Source organism: Nycticebus coucang, chromosome 5, assembly GCF_027406575.1.
Source record: "Nycticebus coucang isolate mNycCou1 chromosome 5, mNycCou1.pri, whole genome shotgun sequence".
NCBI lineage: Eukaryota > Metazoa > Chordata > Mammalia > Primates > Lorisidae > Nycticebus > Nycticebus coucang.
Genome location: NC_069784.1, coordinates 39,711,995 through 39,720,692, shown reverse-complemented (window position 1 = coordinate 39,720,692; position 8,698 = coordinate 39,711,995). Strand labels below are relative to the sequence as shown.

Genomic DNA, 8,698 nt, shown 5'->3' with positions numbered 1-8,698 from the left:
AAGGCCATGCTGTCCTCCCCATCTAGGCAGCCACCTGCTTTTTTTTGAGACAGAGTCTCACTCTGTTGCCCATGGTAGAGTGCTGTGGCATCACAGCTCACAGCAACCTCAAACTCCTGGGCTAAAGCGATTCTCTTGCCTCAGCCTCCCAAGTAGCTGGGACTATAGGCACCGACTGCCTCATTGCCTGGCTATTTTCTTCCTTTATTATTTTTTTTATAACTAATCAACATTTATTTTTCACTAAGACTTTATCTTGAGGACATAACTGTTACCACCCCCCACCCCATCCTGAAGACAGGTTAGTACAGTGAATGTTATAAAGCAGGTATGAATAGTCTGAAGGATTGGAACCAATATCAGCTAACAAAGAACAACTTTCATCTAAATCATCATAAAAGTGTTTAAGCAAAAGAAAAAAAAAAAGAGTAGGGACAATGGGGGTTTCAAATCAAACAAGAGCCTCACATTTCATCTACTATCTTCAATCGTGGCTAGAGTGTAACAAAATGGAAATAGGATTACTATAATACAAAACTTCCACGACAGAACGCTGTACACACCTGTGTTCCACGCCCACCCTCACCTCCCTGTTGTTTCCGACTCAATTATTTCCCAGCCTGTTGAGCCTGCCAATGAAGGAGCACGTAGATCTTTTCTTTAATCCAGCCTTTGTTATAAGGCTGGTATGTCTGGGTATCAGCTTGGTAAAACAGATAGCTGAAGTCTGCCAGGTCATCAATAAAATCAAACAACTGACTGATACCATATGTGATAGAGGGACTGTTGGGATTTATTCTCTTCAGATAGATGTTCTTCATACATTTTACAAACGCCTGGCATGCACTCATTCACAGATGCACAGTCAGCCTAAGTTCTGCCTTTTGGCCTTGGAGTAGGCTGTACCAGCAAAATGGTGTGAGACAGGGCGCCAAACTCTCTTCGCTACAGCTCTGATGTCAGCTGTTTTTTTTGTTATTGTTGTCATTGTTGTTTAGCAGGCCAGGGCAGGGTTTGAACCCACCAGCCCAGGGTGCATGTGGCTGGTGCCCTAACCACTGAGCTATGGCACCAAGCCTGGCCACCTGCTTATTTACATCATGGCACCCATGACATTCTGCAGGTCTTTAATCTTCATATATCCCATTGCCTGGTACTGGGATGCCACTTGTTGGCATCTTTGCCTGGAATGTCCTTTCCCATTCTCTCCTGCAGTCAATCAGTACTCTTTAAGAAATGTCACCTCCCTCTGTGAAGCCTTCCCTGTCACCATCCAGCTGAGCCAAGGCCCCTCTAGGTACCCCCACATCTCTCTCTCTCTCTCTCTGACCCTGGAGTTCTGCATGCTATGACATTGATCTGCTAAATGGCCATTAACCACTTGTGTATCAGCACTACACCCCGGGCCCCAGAGCTCTGCTCCTCTTTTCCCCTCAGTGGCTGTTTTTTGAATGAATGAATGAATGCAGTCCAGAGTCTGGTCTTGTGTCAGTAAGTAGAAAGCAATGCTATGCTATACCAGGCACTCACTTGACAGTTGACTGACAGTTGACTTATCCTTCTGTAATCTTTAACTAGCTACAGTTTCCATCACCTAGCTCCCTCCCACTTTTGCATAGGATGCCCCAGACCTCCTGTGTACCCAGGACACTCCCACTTACATTACCATCAGCTCATGAATCACTTCTCTGAGGTCTAACACCCTCAGAGAGAACTGATCATGTTAAGTTTCTGTTGCATCAGGAGGGCACCCTGTTATCTTGAGAAACTGGAGAAGCTGAGGCTAAGAGAGTGACTTCACTGACCCTTGAGCCACCCAAGTGTCACACATCCTCATTTTGGCCATCCCCTGTGAAGACATTACTCAGCAAACCTCAGCCCCACCCACTCCTCTTGCCTTACTCAAGGAAGCGACAGCTGATGGAATCATCTTTCCTGTCCACCTCACTTCTTTTTCCACTGTTCACAAAATCTCCCTAGAGGCACCTGTCCCTTCACCCCTATACCAGTACCCTGCCCCTGAAGAGGCATCCCTGGGCTCTTCCTCCCACTGGCCTCAGATGGCCAGGGGAGCCGCCAAGCTTAAACCAATGACTCACACTACGACCTTTGGGGCCCTGCATTTGGCGTGAACAGTGGCGCCAGCAGTCTCCTGCCCTCCCTCTCTGGAGCCAAGGGCCAACACCCCAGGCATCCCTTCTGCACAGCCAGCCCTCTCACCCCCACGTGGACCCTCAGAGCACAGCTCAGGGAGCCCTGAGAGGATGTTATGCCAATTTAGTGTCTTGATCAGTACAGCATCAGAGAAACCCCTGACAGCTGCCACCCACACCATCACTGCCCCCACCCCCTACTGCCCACTGGGGCCCTCTGGATACTCCACATTCTCCCATTACTCGTTCTCCCATGGCTTCAGAGGAAGGCTGGCTGATCGCCGTTGGTTGTTTACACCTCTCCGAGGAGCCAGTTGGTAGAGACGGAGTCTACTGTGGAGGGCAAGCCTGGAGGAGGGCAGGGGATCGGGACCGAGAGTGGCCTGGGATTCTCAGGCTGGGAGGGCTGGGAGCTGGTGATATGCTCCCCTCAGAGAGGAAGGGAAAACAAGCTCGCTGCCTCCCAGGCCTGCTGTGGGTCACCAAGGGCCTGGGGAGGGGGGCTGAGGAGAGGGCAGGTCTTGGTATGGTCGGCACTGGAGGGTTTAATCTGAGCTGCCAGCCTCTGAGCCAAAAAGAGACTCTCAAAACCGGAGGCAGGAACTAAGGCCCGCCCGGGCTTCTCATCTAGCAACCTCTGCTCCCCCACACCTCTACCCTTCCCTGAGTCCTTGTCCCAATCCCAGGAAGCCAGCAGTGCTGGCACAGGGCACAGGCCACTGACTCATCGGCATAGAAGACAGCCTCCTCACACCAGCCACATGTTTCTCTTCGTGCCTGCTCAATGTTCCAGCCAAACGGACCCTGCTCCAGCCAAGGGGAGGATGACCAGTCTGGTCCAGGCCTAGCTGTTGCGCCACTGATCCCAGTTGCTCAGGGTGCTCATCATATAATTCCTCCGCTGTGCATATGAGTGCTGTGCCCCTTCTGGCACCTCCTAACTGCTCTCTCCAACTACTCCTGCAGTCAGAGTGGAGCAAAAGCAAGCATGCCCACACTACTCTCCTGCTCAAAGCCCTTCCAGGGCTCCGTGTTGCCCTGGTTACAAAGACTTGCTTTGCAGCCTGGTATTCAGATGGTCAGGAGGAGGACTACCTCTCCCACATACCTGCTCCATCCACCCAGGGTGTTCAGGCCCTCCTGCAGATGCTCAAGTTTCTGATACAAAGTGGTATAGTATTTGCATATAACCTATGCACATCCTCCCCATTGCTTTAAATCATCTCTAGATTAGTAATAATACCTAATACATTGTAAATGCTGTATACACGTAAATAGTTGTTATACTCCATTGTTTAGGGAATAATAGGTACAGACACAATTTTTTCCCAGAGTAATTTCTTCTTTTCTTTTCTTTCTTTCTTTCTTTTTTTTTTTTGGGACAGAGTCTTACTTTCTTGCCCTTGGTAGAGAGCCATGGCATTACAGCTCATAGCAACCTCAAACTCTTGGCTGAAGTGATTCTCTTGCCTCAGCCTCCCTAGTGGCTTGGATTACAGGTGCCCATCACTTTGCTCAGCTATTTTTTTTTTTTTTTTTAGAGATGGTGTCTCGCTTTTGCTCAAGCTGGTTTTGGACTCCTGAGCTCAAGCAATCCACTCACCTCAGCCTCCCAGAGTGCTAGGATTACAGGCATAAGCCACAACACCCTGCCCAGGGCATTTTCCATATACATTTGTTTGAACCCATGGATGAGGAACCTGCAGATGTGGAGGGCTAGCTGTGTTTACAACTGCCTGCAAAGTCTCTGCTCTGCCACCTCTTCTTGGTGTGAACTATTCCCGCCCCACCAACACCTTGACCTTCATTCTTGGTCTGGTTCTTACATCCTTAAAGGATCTGCCCTCTAGGCCATCCCTGACCTTCTAGAAAGAGCAGGGATCACACATAGGTAGGCAGGCAGGAACCCTACCTCCCAGCACAGCTTTGCTTATAGGCAAATGCCAGGCTTACAGGCTTCAGGATCCCCAATGACCGCTATTGGACCTGCTAATGGTGGCTCTAGTATGGGGTGGCTATGGGAAGTCATGAGACCTGCAGGGTGGTAGCCACAGGACCTGAATGTCCTAAGAATTTCAACCCCTCCAAGAAAAAGGTGGGAAGTGACTGACCACTCTCATTAGCTATACCTCTGACCAACGCTGGCTTGGGACATTGAGCCAGGATTGGAGACCTCTTCTGTGCCCACCCCTAAAACTCTCCCCCAAGCCTTCCCTACTCTTCCCCTGCCCTTCTTTCAAGGGCAGGAAGGAGGGCCAGGCAGAAGGCAAAGGCAGAGATCCCTGGCTCCCTGTGGACTGAGGCTCTGGAAGGAGCCCTGGGGACCAAGGGTGGGGAAAGCAACCCAACAGCCCCTAGGACCGAGGAGAAAGACCACCCAAAATGCCTAGGAGGGAAATGTGCAGCAGTTTTGCTAAGAACAGGGACTCTCCAAACCAGAGTTTCCTGATACAACTCCTGACACTGGCCCTGGGTGAGACCTTGTCCCTGAGTCCTATCTTCTGGTCTGTGAAATGGGCTACCAATGGCGCCCGTAGAGAGCTTAGCACAAAGCCTGGCAGACAGACATACTTAGTGACTGGCAGCCACTCCTTCCTGGACTGGGGAGAATGCCAGGCAGCTTCCTCCCCTTGTCTAGGCTGTGGCTATCCAGGCTGTACGATAAGATGGGGCCCCCTCCCCCACGGGGCTGTGGCAGGAATCGGCGGGTCATGAGCAAGGGAGAGAGGTCCCATGGCCATGCTTAGTTTCTATGCCCAGGCCACTCAGCCCAGAAAACATATGCCTACCCCTCTCCTGACCAGCCAGAGCCACAGAGAAGAGAGAACAGTTAGGGCCAGATGGCTAGCCCACTGGCTTGTCCTTTTGGGAGCTTCCATTGTCCGGGCACCCAGGCTCCTAGCTCTTGTCTTTCCTCTCACGTCCCATCCTCCTTTGCCTCTGGGTCCCCAGAAGCTAGTCCTTTGTCCACTGAGCATACTTGCCTGCATTACCTCTTTCTGGCTAGTGAGGCTGGTGCCCATGGGGTGATCCGGGTGGTATGGGCTGCCAAGGCCATGATGGCCCACTGTCTTATGGTCCTCTTTGCAAAGGCCACAATATTCCATGACCACTGGGTTTCTCAAAACCATTGTCTATGGCTGGGGCAGGGGTGCTCCTCCAGGTAGTCCCAAGTCTGGAGTGTACCTCTTACACACCCACCTGCCATCACCTCCCGTGGGCCTCACTGAAGAGGGGGTCAGGACACACTAGGGAACCATCCCAGGGTTTATAGCTGGATATGTCTGACACTCAGCCCATCCACTGACAGGTGGGTGACCTCTGTTAAACTGGGATCTCCCCTCCAGAATGCAGTGGCGCTTTAGCAACAGCCAAGAGGCTTGTGAATGGGAGATATGCCTGTCACTTTTCAGGGTGGCTATCTGGAGGCCTGAGGGGGATAGCAGAGTCGGTCTTCTCTATGCAGAGAATTAGCTGAAATTGGACTGCTAGCCTGCCTGGAGGGACAGACAGAGCCAGGCAGCAGGGGACACAATGCCCAGATGGAGGTTACAGGGCAAGGACAACACTGGAAGCTCTTGTCCTGAAAGGCGGACTCGAGAAGATACAATCTTTTCATTACATGCTCAAGCTTCCTGGGCTGCTGGCCAGGGTACACCCAGCCCTCAGCCTCCTCCCGGGCCCAGCAGGGACACTGACCCCCTCTGCCCTGATGTTTCCTGGGAAAAGAGGAACCCAGGCACTCCAGAACACAGGAGTGGAGGCAGGAACCCCAGAACAGAGCAGTGGAGGCAGGAACCCCAGAACAGAGCGGTGGAGGCAGGAACCCCAGAACAGAGCGGTGGAGGCAGGAACCCCAGAACAGAGCGGTGGAGGCAGGAACCCCAGAACAGAGCGGTGGAGACAGGAACCTCAGAACAGAGCAGTGGATGCAGGAACCCCAGAATAGAGTGGTGGAGGCAGGAACCCCAGAACACAGGAGTGGAGGCAGGAACCCCAGAACAGAGCAGTGGAGGCAGGAACCCCAGAACAGAGCGGTGGAGGCAGGAACCCCAGAACAGAGCGGTGGAGGCAGGAACCCCAGAACAGAGCGGTGGAGGCAGGAACCCCAGAACAGAGCGGTGGAGACAGGAACCTCAGAACAGAGCGGTGGATGCAGGAACCCCAGAACAGAGCAGTGGAGGCAGGAACCCCAGAACACAGGAGTGGAGGCAGGAACCCCAGAACAGAGGAGTGGAGGCAGCAGTCCCAGCTCTGGCATCTGAAGGAGGGGATGGGGAGGGGAGAGGGAGCGGTCCAGACCAGCTCAGGACTCCTTACCACCACACCCCAAGGCCTGGGTGGGGCTGAGAATGGGAGCAGTAACCCCTGGGACACCCATCCCCTCTGGTCCAGACTCTGAAGGAAGGACTCAGCCAGCTCACAGCCTTGCTGTACCCAGCCCCGCCTAAGGCAATGGGAGGGGCAAGCTCGGAGGGTAAATTAGATGATGGAGCCCACTCTCTCCCCTGCATGGCACTGTGTGTCCTATATTTGCTGGACAGGTGAGAGTTGCCAGTCTGCAATCCTTTCACCTGGTTCCCTCCTCCCTCTGGAGGATCCCAGCCCTACACCTCCAGCTAAGCAGGGCCCCCTCTCACTGCCACCCCCCACCCCCACCCCCCACCAGCCATGGTTAGGGTTAATGTTAGCTCTACCCTTCTCTACCCTGTCCCTGTCTTGTCTGGTTAAGTCTCACAGCAACAATGAGAAGGTATTTTTAACCCTTCTTTTGCAGAGGGAGCAGAGAGGCAAGCAGGCCAAGGAGAGGACAGGAGCCCACAGATGATGAGGGTTGGGTTTTGCTGCTAAGGGCTTGCTGCTTGTTAGAGAAGAAACTCAGCAAACCAGTTTGGATTTGTAGAGCAGTTACAGGTTTACAAGGGCTTTCCCGTATCAAAGCACACCTAATCCCTTGCTTTAGAGGGGGAAGTCTGGGATACAGACAGTGATAGCTCACCTCAAATCCGGGAGAACGAAGACTAGATGCCAGGTCTCCTCCTTCCAAGCTCTAGGCTCTGCTCACCTCCAGGAGCCAGGCCAACCATACACAGATGCAGGTGGCATGGGCACCTGCTCACTTCACCCCAGGCCCTGCCCTTCTCTGCTGGCCCCTCCCTAGGGAGGGGAGAGGCAATAGGGCAACTAGGCTCCCCTTCTGTCTCAGCACCCTGGTGCCACTCTCAGCTCGGGGGGCTATTTACCCACCTGCCCAGTAAATGTTGGAACTAGGTTGGCCCTACACCCAGGCCTGAGGACTTTACATTGGTTTCCTCCCGGCATCCATCTGAGGTCTGTGCCCAGAAGCAGAAAGACTGTTCCCCACTGCTCATAATTCACAGTCTACACAGACCCCAGCAGGAAGGGAACATGATAGGCACTGGGGTAGCACGCATCCTGCCAGAAGACTTCTCTGGGCCACTGTAGCACGGATCTCAAATGAGCTGGAGGGCCCACTTGCTGGTGAGGCCCACATCTCAGCCTAAGTCCCTGTCCGGGACAGTTCCATTTTCAGAGAAAAAGCCTCCACCACTGGCCAGTGTAACCTCCCAACTCATAAGAGGGAAGAGCATAGATCCTGGAGCCCTTCAGGCTGGGTTCAAACCTCAGCTCAGCCACTTGGCAGCTGTATGCCCTCGGGCAAGTTCGTAACCTCTCTGTGCCTCAGTTTTCTCTCTGTAAAATGAGGACAGTAATAGGATAATCCTAAGAAGTATATGAGTTAACATATGTGTGTTGGGCGGCGCCTGTGGCTCAGTGAGTAGGGCGCCGGCCCCATATGCCGAGGGTGGCGGGTTCAAACCCAGCCCCAGCCAAACTACAACAACAACAAAAAATAGCCGGGTGTTGTGGCGGGCGCCTGTAGTCCCAGCTGCTCAGGAGACTGAGGCAAGAGAATCGCGTAAGCCCAAGAGTTAGAGGTTGCTGTGAGCCATGTGACGCCAGGGCACTCTACCCGAGGGCGGTACAGTGAGACTCTGTCTCTACAAAAAAAAAACACAAAAAACATATGTGTATTAAGTGGTTAGGACTGTGCCTGACACTTTACAATAACTATATAAGTAATCGGCTTATTATCATTGTTATTATTATCTGACCCAAGAAAGACTGTGGGTATTAATCAGAGCAGGCAAAAACCTAACACCCTTGGGGAGGTTGTGTGGGAGGAGGGGTGAAGTCTGTTGTGCAAGAGACTACCACCCTCCACAGTCAGGTGGCTCACCAAGGGGCTTACATCAGGCGGAAATTGCCATTAATAGCAGTTCCTCCTTGGGCTGGACACAAACCTACCAAGCACGAGGGAGTGAGAAATTTTACTACTGGGCAGAATTCCATTTTTAGAACCTGTGAAGTTATTTTAAGCAGAGTTGGTGTTTTTCTGTTTTTGTTTTTGTTTTTAATTTTTTTTAATAGCCTCTGCACTCTAACAATACACTCAGAGCAAGTAGTGCTGGAGGAGAAACCAGGGCACAGGGGGGAGCCTTGTCAGGTCCCTGTGGTTGCTG

At 52.4% G+C, this 8,698-nt stretch overlaps 1 pseudogene; it reads right to left on the bottom strand.

Moving 5' to 3' along the window:
- Positions 1 to 608: 608 nt before the first annotated feature.
- Positions 609 to 5,284, bottom strand: LOC128585449 (enhancer of rudimentary homolog; annotated as a pseudogene).
- Between the last annotated feature and the right edge of the window lie 3,414 nt (positions 5,285 to 8,698).